Raw genomic sequence first — 15,187 nt, 5'->3', positions numbered from 1 at the left:
GATTCCCGGCATGAGCCACTGTGCCCAGCCAACACCTTTATAGGAAGAAATGAGGGCCGGGCGTGGTGGTTCATACCTGTAATCCCACCCTTCGGGAAGCCGAGGCAGGCTGATCACCTGAGATCAGGAGTTTGAGACCAGCCCGGCCAACATGGCAAAACCCCAGCTCTACTGAAAATACATAAAAAATAGCTGGGTGTGGTGGCGGGCACTTGTAGTTCCAGCCACTAGAGAGGCTGAAGCAGGAGAATCATTTGAACCCAGGAGGTGGAGGCTATAGTAAGCTGAGATTATACTACTGCACTCCAGCCTGGGCAACAGGGCAAGACTCTTTCTCAAAGGGAACAAAGAAATATGAAGATTCTGGAGACATCAGTTAACAACCAGGCTGCATAGTCATTGCTCTTTTCTCTTTCTCCCTCCATCAATTTTGTGAAATGAAACATTTTACCGTCCTATGTGTAGGTTCATCCAGAGATTCTCAAACCACACCCATGGAGTCGCTCATGATCCCTGACAGAGGCATTAAGGACAATGAGGTCTAGAGAAGTCCCCTGTGTGTACGGAGGGGAGCAGCTGCAGCAATATATGTGACTTCCCTTCCTTCATCATCTCACCGACGTCATTCCTTCAACAGGCAGTTGCTCCCCAGGAAAAGATCTTGTATCAAAAATCTCTGCATAAGACACCACAGCCTCAAGGTTCCCGCATCATCTCACGCAGCTACTGAAGAGAGGGAGGGACTACTAGAGACAGGGAACCCAGACAGTTTAGCCGTCAGACGTGCAGCATGAAAGGTGATGTTTCTGGGAACCGATCCCTCACTGTGATGGTTTTATCTGGGAACCGATCCCTCACTGTGATGGTTTTATCTGGGAACTGATCCCTCACTGTGATGGCTTTATCGGTCAACTCGGCCGGGCTTGGTGACTGGTCCCCTTTGGTCAAACGCTACTCTAAATGTTGCCGGGAAGGGATTTGTGAACGTGATTAACATTTACCATCAGGCGGGGCATGGTGGCTCACGCCTATAATCCCAGCACTTTGGGAGGCCGAGGTGGGCGGATCGCTTGAGGTCACCAGTTCGAGACCAGGCTGGCCAACACGGTGAAACCCCATCTCTACTAAAAATAAAAATTACCTGGGTGTACTGGTGGGTGCCTATAGTAGTTTGGGAATGCCATGGCTCCTAGCAAGACTTTCACTTCTCATTCACCCTGCAGGACTCAGCTGAGATAGCACTTCCCCCCTGGAAGCCTTCTCCAAGCTCCTAAAGCACCCTGTATTTCCCTGTCCTGGCCCCAGTCCCACTCAGCTGTCAACAGATAGCTGTCTGTCAACCCCCAGCCCTGGAGCTGGCAGGGGCCAGGGACTTTGTCTTGTTCACCCACCACAGAGCCTTGAGCCCAGTGGACATCCACATTCACAAATATCTATCGAAGGAATCAAGAAGAATATGGGGCCCCGTCATAAACATCTCACTGAGTATGTCAAGTCAACTCTGCAGAATCCATATTTTTCCATGTTGCAAAGGCAGAAATTCCTGCATGGAGAGGTCAAGTAACTTCCCTCAGATCACACAGCCACTCAGGGACAGAATTCCCTCCCAGGTCTCCCTGATTGCAGATGTACACACCCTTGGTAGCATTGCCTCTGGGTGTTCAGCCTCCCCTGACGCCTAAGTGAGAAAGTGATCCCGAGGGAAGAGTTCAGACAGCAGAATCCTGGGGGCTGAACCGTGTGTCCACAGCTGCCCCGGGATCGGGTACAACACTGCGACTCCTTACTCTCATTTTCTCCTGGCCAGTTCTGTTCTTATGCTGAAAATGCTGCACCTCTCACTCCTCTCGCACTACCCACTGTCATTGGCTTCATTTCTCCTGTGCGGAAGGAGAAAGAGAACAGCTAAGCAAGTGAATCCAGACTCCACCCTGGAAATGAGCGCCAGGAAGAGCTTTCTGTTTCTTTTAAAAATTGAGCCAGTCCTATGTGATGCTTTTTTCAATGTTCCAAATATGATATGAGATCCCCTTATAAAATGTATTTATTTCCATTTAAAGACACAGATTTCATTTAATAATCCCAAATAAATATGGACCTTTTTTTTTGAGACGAAGTCTTGCTCTGTCACCCAGGCTGGAGTGCAGTAACCCGATACCAGCTCACTGCAGCCTTCACCTCCGGGTTCAAGCAATCCTCCTGCCTCAGCCTCCTGAGTTGCCAGGATTCCAGGTGCCCGCCATCATGCCTGGCTAATTTTTGTATTTTTAGTAGAGACGGGGTTTCACCATGTTGGTCAGGCTGGTCTCAAATTCCTGACCTTGTGATCTACCCGCCTCGGAGAGTGCTGGGATTACAGCCATCAGCCACCGCACCTGGCCACATGGACCTTTTTCTAGAAGTGCCAAAATCCTACAGCAAAATGACTAAGATCTGTGCAAGGTCTCTGGGTGCTGAAAACTGTGCTCCTAGTCTCGTGCCATGCCAGGGGAAAGGAGTCTGACTCTTAGCCATGCAATGCCACACAGATTTAGGAAAGAGTCTGTCCTACACACGGCTCACAGATGTTCTATATTTTGGATGCCTACGCAGATTATCTCTATCCTGCTGGGTCTTGAGTGGAGGAGTTGTAATTCTTAGCAGCTTTGTAACAAAAGAACAGGTAGTCAGTAAAGGCAGCAATGCCTACTTTTAAGAGAGACAGAAGAAAATGAAGATAGCAGTGAAGCATGGTGCTGGCATCAGGGGTCTCCCAGCAGGTGAGTACACAGAAAAGCAGCGGGAGTACAACCGGGAGTCCAGGGAGGGGCACATTCTGAGGGACCAAGACCAGTGGCTAGAGCAGCAAGAGGAAGACAAGGAGCATGTCTCCTCTTGTGAGAAAGGAGCTTACCTAGACTCGCCCAAGGCAGTCAGGTCGCTGGGTTCACAAGGTCGATGCTGTGGGTGTAGGTCGAGTGACTGCTACACCTTCACCTATAAAAGAAAACAACCTCACTGGCCAGGTCACATTCCTCCAGATATTTACTGACAGCCCACGCCACTCAGCGGTGCCTTCAGTGAATTGCCCAATGCAGACCCATCCCAAGGACAAGTCTCAGTCAGAAATAAGATATTGTCCAAGAAGCCAGGAATGGTGGTTCACACCTCTAATCCAAGCACTTTGGGAGGCTGAGGGGGGAGAAGTGCTTGAGCCCAGGAATTTGAGACCAGCGTGAGCAACAGGGCGAGACCACCATCTCAACAAATTTTCAAAAAATTACTAGGCACAATGCTGTACACCTGTGGTCCCAGCTACTGAGGCGGCTCGGGTGGGATGATCACTTGAACCCAGGAGGTTGAGGCCAGTGCAGTCCAGCCTGGGTGACAGAGTGAGACCATCACCCCCAAAACAAAACAAAATTAAACAAAACGACAACCGTGGCAAGCATGAGACACGGGGGCTTCTGACACAGAGGAAGTCAAAACCACCATAGCCCAGGTGGTGGGAACAGCTTCTCCCAGGGTGTGGTATGATATATATTATCTGCCCCAGTTGCAGATGAGGTAACAGGATCAGAGAGTAACTTCTGAGTAGCACTGAAGGTCACACATCTAGGCAGTGGTGGTGACCATTTCTCACTAAGGTCTGCTGAAATACAGAAGTCACTCCACTATTTGTGACACCAATCTCTCTTTATATTGCCACCTGTTTTAATTCGCATTCACTGACATATACTTACCTGCGGTTCCCCTGACCTTCATATTCTCCTAAGTGGCTAAATATCATATAGTTGTTTTTTTTTTTTTTTTAGCACATCAGGCCTTTCCATTAAAGATCCTAAATTTCCTGTACTAGGCACGATTGCCCAGCCCAGAACTGAACACTTATCTGCAATTCATCTTCCAACTACACACCAAGGAAAGGAAATGGATTACTGCCATTAGATATTTCACGAATTCTGAACTATGATTTCAAATGTAACCACTGTCCAACCAGAAACAGTAAAAACAGTGCTTCCCTATGAAAAGTATTCACAGGACATTTTATTAAATGCCAAAGCATTCCGGGTAAGACACACTGCCCTTCTGACAGGGAGTTGTTGAAATTCTGCTCCTAAGAATTCAGAAGTCCTTTCTCCATTGCTAGTGCCCTGATAAGCCCAGCCAAGTAAGGGCATTCGCTTTTTTTTTTTTTCCGAGCAAAGACACCAAACCACCCTCGCACCGACGCACAAATCCAACGCACCCAACGGGGTTATGTCAGTAGAGGGAAATGGCATTGGAGATGCAGCTGGGAATCCATGCGTACTCGATGGCACAGAGAGCTACCACCCATGGTGGACTGTACTCCAGCAAGGTGGAGGGCGGAGAGGCCCTCCTCTAAACATGAGACCCTACAGCTTGTGCAGCTACTGGACACAAGTGGCCTGGGCCATTCACTGAGCGCGAATGCAGGAATCACAGTGCCCATTAAACACACGTCTACTCATATTTCACATCACAACCCTCCCTCTGTCACATGTGCTAGAAACGGTTTTGGGGCAGTTTGTTTCAAAAGAGACAATGCAGTCTTCCTTGAAAACCCTCCAGTCACGGTGTTTCCTGCCGTGCGGTGGGAGAGAAGGTGGGGAAGGAGTTGATGCCAAGAACACGGTGGTTTCTAAACCTGTTGAATAATGATTAGAGCCCAAGTGTAGTCCCGCCGGCTACCAATGCCCACGGCAAGTCTCGGCATCCTCTTTCTCCGCTGAAAAAGGCCACCCCCAAGAAGGGAAAGAGAACAACGCCACCCCCAAACTGCGCGAATGCATTTCCACAGCGGGGAGCTAAGGGCAATGGCGAAAACCACCCGCTTTCTCCGAAAGCCCCGCTCCCTGCCGGCCCAACCCAGGGATTCGAGTCCCAAGACACGTCGGCCTGTGTTAGGGGCAGCTTAGGTCTCGGCCTCTTACTCTGTCTCTATGGATGTGTCTCTCCCACCCGCCCCCCACCCGCTCTCAGTTTCTCCCGTGCGCTCGCTCGCTCTCAGTCTCTCTCGGGCTCTCTCACGCGCGTTCTCGCTCCGGAGCCGGTTCCTGCCGTCCAGGCACCAGCGCGGCGCCTCCTTTCCTGGGCCTTGGAAACGCAGCGCTGCCCGCTCAGAATTGATGGGTTAAGACCACTGAGAGGAGTTGCCCTCTGGCAGGCTAGAGGCGCCAGAGCGTGGAAGGGAGCGTCGGGTTATCCTCGTTGACGTCACAGGCATGCGAGGCGGCTGAGAAACTGTAGTTTTGATTGGCTGCCGCGGGCCGTCTGGGAGCCGAGAGAGGAAGTGGGTAGGTATTCGTCTGAGAGCGGCTCGGTGGCTTCTTGCGACTCACACGCCGCCCGGCTGCGCTGCAAGGATAGAAGGCGCGAAGCTTCGCGGCATTCCGAGAGCGGTCCTCACTGAAGCGTGGATCGTGGACGGGACGAGTGCTTCCGGAGGTCACGGGAAGAGACACCAGGCAGAGGACGTGACTTCACAGGCGAGGGACGTGGGAACTGGGCTAGGGGGATGGGAGGAGGCCGACCTCTCCTGTGACTGGCTGGGAGTTTTGAGCTAGGGCACGCTCCTGAGAACCTACACCTGCTGTTTCATTTTGGTTAGTTTTTTTTGGCTCGAGCGGTACATGCACCCTGGTAAAGACAGAAACCAAACAATCCAAGCTATTGAAATTATCCAGACTACTGCCGTAGGGAGCGCTTCAGAAGTGGAAGTCACACTGTAACTGGGGTGAGGGGTGAAAGGCCGTGTCTTTTATTTCCTTAGGAAGGAGTAGACCGGTTTTAGTAGGGAGATTTATGGGGCAGGGTTTTTTTTTTTTTTTTTTTTGTAATCAGCGGAAGTCTCGGCCAGCGGAACAGGAAATGTTTCTGTCTGTGCCTACCTACTTTCAGGAGGACAGATTTCCCATTTAAGTGAATCATTCCTGAGACAAAAAACAAGGAGTGGTGGGGTCTGCCATCTGGGAGTGATGGCACAGAGTGGACAGCCAGCAACCCTTATCTAAGTCCCAGGGAGAATATTGGTCCTTTGTGGTCAGCGATTTCCCAGAACATGAAAGTGCAGAGATTTCTTTACCGTGGCGTATTTCAGCAATCAAGTGACATTCAACAATGTCTTTCCTAGCAGATACATGAATAGTACCTTTCTTTTTAATCCTGGAAGAAGCTGCCATGAACAGCAGTTTATAAAAAATAATATTTTACAGATGAGGCACAAAGGTTAGGTCAGCTTCGCAAAGTCATTCAAGTCATATGTCATTGAGTCTCATAGCAAGTACTACTCAGCATGTCCCAAAGTGAACCCACCAACTTCCACTCTCGGAACGCCTGCCCCTCCTCCTGTGCTGCCTAAGTGACAGACACCACCTTCTACCCAGCAGCTTGTGCCAGAGATCATGAAAGCCATCCTTGATTGCTCTCTCTCACCACCCCCACAGTAACGGAGCCAGGCCAGTTTGACCTCCCACGTCTTTCCCCTTTTACTTTTTTTTTTTTTTTTTAAGAGATGGGGTTTCTCCATGTTGGTCAGGCTGGTCTCGAACCCCTGACCTCATGATCCGCCCGCCTCAGCCTCCCAAAGTGCTGGGATTACAGGCCTGAGCCACCATGCCCGACTCGACCTCCCACATCTTTCTAAGTGAGATTTTCACACACACTGTTCTCCATCACCACAGGAAGTTCCCCAGTCCAGTCACCCTCATCTCCCTCCTTGATGACCACGAACAATTCATAGCTCATCCTCTTGCTGCCAGTCTTGACCCCTTCCACACATTCTCTGTCCCAGTGCGTGAGTGAGGCACCTGTCATAACTGCTGATCTGGTCATGTCAAACCTTCTCAAATTCTACTAGGGCTGCCTGCTGGGTTACAGACATCAGGCCCTGGCTATCCCCAAATGCATCCTCTGTAGCAGACGTCTCCTCCTGCTGCACCCACCCTTAGTATTCCACATTCTAGACCTCTCTGTTCATCAGTTGGCTGACACTTGCACTCTCCCTCTCATGTCCACCACCTCACACCCAACCTTCCCTCTGTCTGGCTTGTACTTGCTCCATCCCCCTCTGCATGATTCCTCCTTACCTTCAGCTCTCAAGTGAAGGAGAGCAAATTCTACTTTACCTAGGGAGGATATGGATCAAAAGGCACACTTAGTGGGTTTGTTATTTTTACTCAATAGCATATGATGGGGATTCATGAAAATTCCCCCAGTGGGCCAACCAATTGGAAAGTCATGTGAGAGTAGGGTTTTTGGGATAAGTTTACTTGCAAAGAATTGACTGCAGGAAGGTAACTGAGGAAGGTAACAGATTCATTTGCCTTACTATAGCAATTATTTCACTGTTTGTGTGTATAACATCGCAGTTTTTTTTCTTTTTTAGACAGTCTTGTTGTGTCACCAGGCATCAGGCTAGAATGCAGTGGCTTAATCTCAGCTCACTGCAACCTCTGCTTCCTGGGTTCAAGCAATTCTCCTGCCTCAGCCTCCCAAGTAGCCAAACAGCTGGGGCTACAGGTGCGCACTACCACGCCAAGCTAATTTTTGTATTTTTTTAAAATAGAGACGGGGTTTTGCCATATTGACCAGGATGGTCGCAATCTCTTGACCTTGTGATCCGCCCGCCTTGGCCTCCCAAAGTGCTGGCATTACAGGTGTGAGCCACTGCACCTGTCCAACATCATGTTTTATATCTTAAATATATACAATAAAAACATAAATAATAAAGATATACACATTGATTTCTCCTTTATTCCTATAGACTCATTGTTGTGTGTGAACATGGAATTTGGAATTGTGGCCCCAGGTTCAGTACCATGAAGTGATGTGGGCTGAGGACCTGCCTCACATCTGGTCCTTCCTGCCACAGAGTGGACTGTGAGGCTTAGCTTCGTTCACTACAGCCTGTTACGTCAGCTCCTAGCATGGCACACCTGAGTATGAAAGGAAGTGTCTGCTTTGGACATGTGGACAATAAAAGAGAAAATATGGAAATGGCCCTGGTCCTGCCACCGGCAGCCCAAGCCTGAACCCCGGCTTGAGGGTACACTGGACTCACAGTCCCAGCACGCTGGCCCCCACGCTGATGTGCCCTTAACATGGCACAGTGGGAATAGCTCTTCCTGGAGCCTGGCTGTTGAGGACCTACTGTGTGCCATGCATGTACAGTGTTGATTTCCCAAAGACCCAGAGAGGTAAGTATCACCCCCATCTACAGATAAAGAACCACACTGAAAGAGGTCAGGGCGCTGAAGCAGAAAAGGCTGGATTTAGGACTCACATGTGGGTTCTCTCAGACTCCAAGGCCAGGCCTCTTTAAACTCATGACAACATACTTTGCTTATGTTCCCCTTGCTGAGATGCAGATACTATTCTGCGATGGGATAGTCAGTTTGGTCCTGACACCACATCCACCTGTGTGAGAGCCAGGCCCCTGGCAGGACAAAGCCACCCTGCAAGGTTCTAATACAGCCCACTGAAGCTGCCCCTGAGAGGGGAGACCCCCCTCACCTCCTTTAATTTTACCTCTTTCCCCCAACCTTCAGATGGGAAGGAGGGTGAAGACGGAAAAAAAAAAAAAAAAAAAAAAAAAAAAGAAATACCAAAGAGCTGGGAAAATAACTCCCTCTTTAATTCCAAGCATCTCTGCTATCTGTTAACTTTGAAAGAGCTACAAATGAATGCTATCTCTGCCCGCGGGAGCCTGGCACTGGTTCATGTCCCAACATCTCTACAGACCAGGTTCCCTCCTAGAAACACCTCTGCCAACAGACAGCTTGTTGCTTTTGTCTTGTCTCTGTAAGCCCCCTCCCTTCCTGGTCCCCACTCGCACTGCATATAAATTAGCAAAGCAATAAAGCCAAAAAAATTGTAAGGTCGGACGTCCAGCAAATGAACAATGGCATAGTTCTGCCTCGGTTCCCCCTTTAGCATTGTAAGCCTATAAAAGGGGAGAGAAGCTGCGGCTTGGGGAGTGTCTTGGATAAGGCTGTAGCCACCTGCAGCTCTGGGCCAAATAAAAAGCCACTTCCTTCCTCAGTTCAGTGTTCAAAAGGTTTGTTTCCCACCACTCCTGCTACAGCATGGAGTCCCTTGCCTCACAGCTAACAGTTGAGGTTGGCTTCTGGGGCTCCCCAGGAGGCACTTTGCCCTATCACAGAGACACTTGCAATCCACCCCTTAAATTATGTCTCCATCCTCACTTTAACAGATAAGAAGAATCTAGAGGCAAACAGAGTAGAGGCAGCATTGTTAGTGGCTGCAACACAGCTGTGGAGTTGATCAACAGACTGAGGATGGAAATCTGGCTTCTCCTGTTCTTCGGCTCTCTGGGCTGTAAGCTGTGCAGAATCAAAGTGTCTGCCGCCTGCACCTCCCCTCTTCTGAAGAGTCTGTCGACCCAACTGTTGCACACACACATCCTTCAGGTGAGGGTAGGTTGCTCTCTTGTGTGCTTCTAGGGGGACTGTGGGTTGAATTCTGTCATGGTTCTCCAGTGTGGAGGTCATCTGCTGGCAAGGATATGGATGAAAGCATTGCCCTGTTCCTAGTGTCCAGTCAGCGCTCAGAACAAGTTAATTTGGTTAATAAAGGAATTTCACCCAGGGTACTTGGTCAGTAATGGCTATGATTGTAGCAGCTCTGTGTGCATTAGAAATGCTCCAGGAGAACCGAGTGAACAGAGGACATCTATGCAATGACATTCTCTTCCCTTGGAGTCTGAGAGGAGGGCTGTAACTCTCCTCCCTAATTCCAGAACTCCTAATAAAAGAGGCTACAACTTTATTTATTTGAGACAGAGACTCGCTCTGTTACCCAGGCTGGAGTGCAGTGGCACAATCTTAGCTCATTATAACCTCTGCCTCCTGGGTTCAGGCTATTCTCCTGCCTCAGCCACCCAAGTAGCTGGGATTATAGGCATACACCATTGCACCCAGCTAATTTTTTTGTACTTTTAGTAGAGATGACATTTCACCATGTTGGCCAGACTGTTCTTGAAGTCCTGACCTCAAGTGACCTGCCTGCCTCACCCTCCCAAAGTGCTGGGGTTACAGGTGTGAGCTACCACACCCGGCCAGAATTTTTAGATATGTTTCGGCCAATATGTTACTCCACCAGGCTCAGTTGTGGCCTCCCAGTGGGACTACAGTGATGGATTCACCAAACTGTCTGAGTATCCAATGGCAAGTGCATGTGGGCCTCCCCTAGGGGCTTTTGGGAAGGAGGACTGTTGACTGGGTTCCAGCCTCCTAATCAAGTATGTGGTTCTGTGGCTGCAACACAGATGTCCACGGCGACAAGGACATGAACACCTGGATGAGTGTGTCTGTCAGTTCCGAGTGGGCTGTGTCAGCCGCCCTTGCCTGTCCTAGCTTGTTGTCCAAGCCCTACTGGTTGTGATTGCTCCTGCCTGGGTCCCTCTTATGCCTGAATTATGCAGGCTGTACAGATGTGCTTTTGGCATCTGTGGCTCTTCACTGTCCCTTTCCATCTCACTGGCAGAGCAGAAGCATACCTGGCCCAAGAGGGTCCTGTCCCTGTCACTGTGGCACCTCCTGCCTTCCATTCAGCTTCCTGCTGGTGTGCTGGTGTCCTTGTGGTGTGTGGGCTATGTCGGGATGACTCAGCCTCTGACCTTTTTCCCAACTGGTTCCTCTATCTGGAAGGCCTTCACCACAGATATCTGCCTGACTCCTCCCCCTTCACATCTTTGTGAAAATGTCACCTTCTCTGGCCGGGCATGGTGGCTCAAGCCTGTAATCCCAGCACTTTGGGAGGCCGAGGCGGGTGGATCACGAGGTCAAGAGATCGAGACCATACTGGTCAACATGGTGAAACCCTGTCTCTACTCAAAATACAAAAAATTAGCTGGGCATGGTGGCGTGTGCCTGTAATCCCAGCTACTCGGGAGGCTGAGGCAGGAGAATTGCCTGAACACAGGAGGCGGAGGTTGCGGTGAGCCAAGATCACGCCATTGCACTCCAGCCTGGGTAACCAGAGCGAAACTCTGTCTCAAAAAAAAAAAAAAAAGAAAATGTCACCTTCTCAACCCAGGCTACCCCAGTCACTCTGTGTCATAAGTAACCTCCCCTTATTCCCAGTCCCTGTACCACCATCTGGATATTTTTTCTTTTTAACACAGCCCCCATCACCTCTGTAAACAAAAAATAAAATTCTAAGCCCCACCCACCAACCATCTGAATGGACCCTTCCTCTTAGTCAAGGCCATTTCAAAGTTAACCTGAAAAACTAGTTCAGGCCATGATGGGAAGGGTGGGTCAGACATGCATCATTAAACCCTTCTCCCTATGGAATTCAGGTACAACTGATCAGCATTTATGGTAAGTCACAGATCTTAAAACTGTAGCAATAAGACACCAAGTTCCAGCCTGACTAGTATAGCATCACATGACAAATAGGCCCAGAAAGAAGTATTTCACCCAACAATATAGTTCTTTGACACATTTTGAAATAGCCCCACAGAGCCATCTCTTGTGAGGAAGTCTAAATTCTGTAGAGAATCCCTTTCCTTTTCTGGCTCTTTTTCCAGATCTAGGCGAGAATTAGCTAAGAGTCCAGCACCTTTTGAAGTCTGATAAGGAATATTTACAGTCTATTGTCTCTGAAGCCTGCTACCTTGGGGCATCATTGGCATAATAAGAACCTTGGTCTCCACAACCCCTTATCTTGACCCAGACACTCCCTCCTATGGATTGGAGGTCTTTAGATAAACTCAAACAACTGCCAATCTGAAAATCTGTGAATCCACCTGTGACCTGTAAGACGCCACCCCTTCCCCCAACTTGTAGTTGTCTCGCCTTTTCAGACTGAACCAATGTACAATGTACATGCATGGATTGATGTATTATGTCTCCCTGAAGTCTATAAACCGAAGCTGTACCCTGACGACCTTGGAGCTGTTTCATCAGGACCTCCTCAGGTTGTATCAGGGGCACATCCTTAACCTTGGCAAAATAAACTTCTAAATTGATTGAGACCTTTCTTGGGTATGTTTTGGTTCATAATTTCTAACGTTTCCTAGATTCCCTTGTGGAGGGTTTGCTGTTTGCCACCTACTACATCCCCTTGGGAAACATCAGATTCAGGGCAGGGATTTCTGTTGATTTGGTTCCCCACACCTGAAGCAGTGCCTGGCACATAGAAGACCTTCATACATATTTGTTGCCTGAAGGAACACATCTGCCTCCCCCACTAGACTGTGAGACCATTCAGGGTCTCGTTCTCCCCCGTGTGACTGAGTCCTCTATGCATCCTTGCATCATAGTGCAAAGAGCCTCACAAAATAACAGAATTAATCTGTGCATGTCTTAGAGATGGAGGGGACATGCTGGGGGTAGTTTCTACTTTCTTCAGCCCAACACATGTTTCTCTTGAATGACTTGTACACATTACTCATACATCCCAGCGGACACGGTCTCAGGCCTACACCTTCCCCTTGGCCACAGATAGCATCTACCTGCTTCCCCTCTCTTCCCTAGCCCTGAATCCTGCATTCAGAAGCTCTGTGTGTTTGTGAGGAAGGGGCCACTCTGTAGATCCTTATCATGTAAAAGTGAAGTTAGGGTTTGGGAAGATGATCCAAACAGCTAGCGTCTCCTGCCATCCCACCAGGGCACAGGGGATCCTGGTCTGAGGCATGTGTTCTGGAGAGATGCAACAGGAACGTTGCATCCAGGTTGTTTTCTGGGTGTCAATGATGTCTAGCAGGAGACAGACCACACGACCCAGGATTACATGGGAGGTACTGTTCATCCCTGAGAGAGGGGGTCCCTGCTCTGTATCATTTGTCAAAGACACAAAAGAAACTCTTCCCCCACTGAGGTCGCCACAACTGGTACTGAGGGGAACCTGTGACTATCAAAACAGTCGCATGACTCCAACCCCAGGGTAGCTATGAAGGAAGCTGGCCGTGTAAAGTCAGGGGTCTAGATAAGTAAGCTGGGCTGTGCGGGGCTGGAGTGGACAAGTCTGGGAAAGCCATCTTGAGAAAAGCTCTCACTGACTGCACAGGGTGAGACCCAAACATCAGGAAAAGGTCACAAACACCTCATGTCAGAAATTTGTTGTGTGATTATGTCTCACATGCTGCAGATGATCTCCCAAAGAGGACAGACATTCCAATCCCTGAAAAAGAGAACCAAAGACAGATGAGGCCTCCCTCTAGGAGAACATCTCCCACCATATCTGAAATGTCCTACCCTGGACACAGACACTCAAATACCTCAGGGACCCCACAGGGCGGCTCACAAAGCCCATGATACCCAAACAGCATAGAAAACCCAGATAACAACCTAGGAACCAGCAGCTCAGACACCTCAACCCTGGACACACAACATACCGAGGCCTGTTGAGGGATGGGGGGCTAGGGAAGCATAGCATTATGGCAAATACCTAATATAGAACACAAGAGGTCACATAACTCACAGTCTTCTGAGAGCTCTGTGAAGGACACAGACACTAAATCTGCTTGGAGATGACAGATTCTAAAATCCAGACCCTGGTGCATGTGAGCATCTTTAGAACCTGCTATGTAGAAACCCAATTACCTCAGAGACCTTACACCACAGACTCAGGAGCCCACAAAACCATAGTGCTTCCACCCTGAGATGTAGACACAGAAACAATTGAGGGGACCAGGACAGGGAACACAGAGGCCGTGGGCACAATGTGACCTGCAAGAAACGCCTGGGAGACCTTCGAGTGTGGGACACGCCATTCCCATACAGCAGAGAGTTTACAACCTGAGACACAGCAACTCCTGAACATGTCAGCAGCCTCAACCCCTTGGGTGCGGACTCATAACCAGAGAGGACACACTTAGGACACAAGACCCCAAACAGATCAGACATCTTTTGTGAGTTTGGAATAACCTCAGTGTTCTCACAACCTAGGATATGGAGCCCAGGGGGCGCTACTGTGTCCCATCCTTGACACAGACACTCCGGAGAGCTCAAACCCTCCTTCCTGAAATCCAGAACTGCTCCCACGCCTTGCATTCTACACACAACACCTAAAGCAGATCAGACACCTCACACGCTGGGAGAAAACCCTAACCAGCCCAGAGGACTGTCACCCTGGACACAAGCCCTCCACAGCTCAGAGAACTGCCGACCTGGGACACTGCCCTCCAAATTGGTCAGAGACCTCAGAATCTGGACACAGAGCCTGAAAGAGCTCAGCAGAATGACATCTTGCAATGGAGACACCTAAAAAGTCACTTGGTACAGGACACGTGTCAGATGCAGTCACAGCAAGAGATCACCCACCCTCTTGAGGCAGACACAGAGACAGAGGGAAACAGAAACAGAGTCAAAGGTAGTAATGAGGTGGGGAAAGGAATGAGGATTAGGGAGAGCATTTCTGGGCAGATTCTGTCCTTACGGAGTTACCCTTGATCTCAGGACCCAGGCCCAGGCAGCCGAGTAACCTATTGTTTTCCAGGTGAAGGGAGACCCCAGGTTCTGCCTCAGAGGCTGTTTCTGGGACTAGACCACACTCAGGAGGGCCGGAGCAGCCCTGCACACATAGTGGAGCCCTTTCCCCATCAAAATGGGGGTCCATTCTAGGTTTGGAGGGTTCATGCCATCATGGAGTGGAACCCTGTGCCCCTAAGGCCCCAGCTGCCCTTCTGCTGAGGGGCCACTGTCCCGGTGTGGGGAAGGGGTGCCTGTGCCCCGATGGAATAAGAGCATGGGTCTGTGCTGCTTATGACAGTGCTGGAAGCCTCCCCCAGCCCTGGGATTGCTTGTCCATATCCTCTTCATCTGCCCTGAACAACTCTGCTTTAGCCTCCTGGGCAAGTGCACTCAGGAGGCATAGCGGACACCTGGCTTCCCTGTGCCCTCTATGGCCCGGAACAGAGGCACACCTGCAGATCCTTTGCAAGGGAGTGAAGCAGAGGCAGCTCAAGTGGATGGAGGCTGAAGCAGCTGGCCATGCTGTGCTGAGGCTCTGTGGCACAGACCAAGAGCTGACACTCAGGGGCGCTGCTGTCTCCAGCCAACCATCATCCCTACGTCACGAGAGCCCCATCCCCCTCTTCTCAATGCCTGATTCTGCTTTATAGGAGACGTAACATGAGGGCATCCATGCTTGCTGCAGGGCTTTGTCCAAAGGGAAGGAGAATAGACATCCCCCTGCCCCATCTCTTCTAGACCAGCCC

At 49.8% G+C, this 15,187-nt stretch overlaps 1 protein-coding gene and 1 long non-coding RNA gene across 18 annotated transcripts in view; one reads left to right on the top strand and one right to left on the bottom strand.

Annotated features, from left to right (window-relative positions):
* The window catches only part of LOC128930596 (protein FAM156A/FAM156B), a 33,078-nt gene that overhangs the window by 6,564 nt on the left and 11,327 nt on the right, over positions 1-15,187 (bottom strand). For 9 of the 17 annotated variants that reach the window (XM_078363917.1, XM_078363914.1, XM_078363918.1 and 6 more), the window contains one exon: positions 2,894-2,976. The exons of 3 other annotated variants lie outside the window; for them this stretch is intronic. The gene's annotated coding sequence lies outside the window, so the exon portion shown is untranslated. Of the gene's footprint in view, positions 1-2,893; positions 2,977-4,228; positions 5,146-15,187 lie in introns of those variants that run through there. 5 more of the 17 variants (XM_078363926.1, XM_078363913.1, XM_078363915.1 and 2 more) reach the window with 4 other exon arrangements.
* Positions 7,764-12,005, top strand: LOC144581189 (uncharacterized). Its single transcript, XR_013531739.1, has 3 exons — positions 7,764-8,198; positions 9,215-9,431; positions 11,831-12,005. It is a non-coding gene; the product is annotated as an uncharacterized LOC144581189 (long non-coding RNA).

The sequence above is a fragment of the Callithrix jacchus genome, chromosome X, assembly GCF_049354715.1.
Source record: "Callithrix jacchus isolate 240 chromosome X, calJac240_pri, whole genome shotgun sequence".
NCBI lineage: Eukaryota > Metazoa > Chordata > Mammalia > Primates > Cebidae > Callithrix > Callithrix jacchus.
This window is presented reverse-complemented; position numbering and strand designations above follow the sequence as displayed.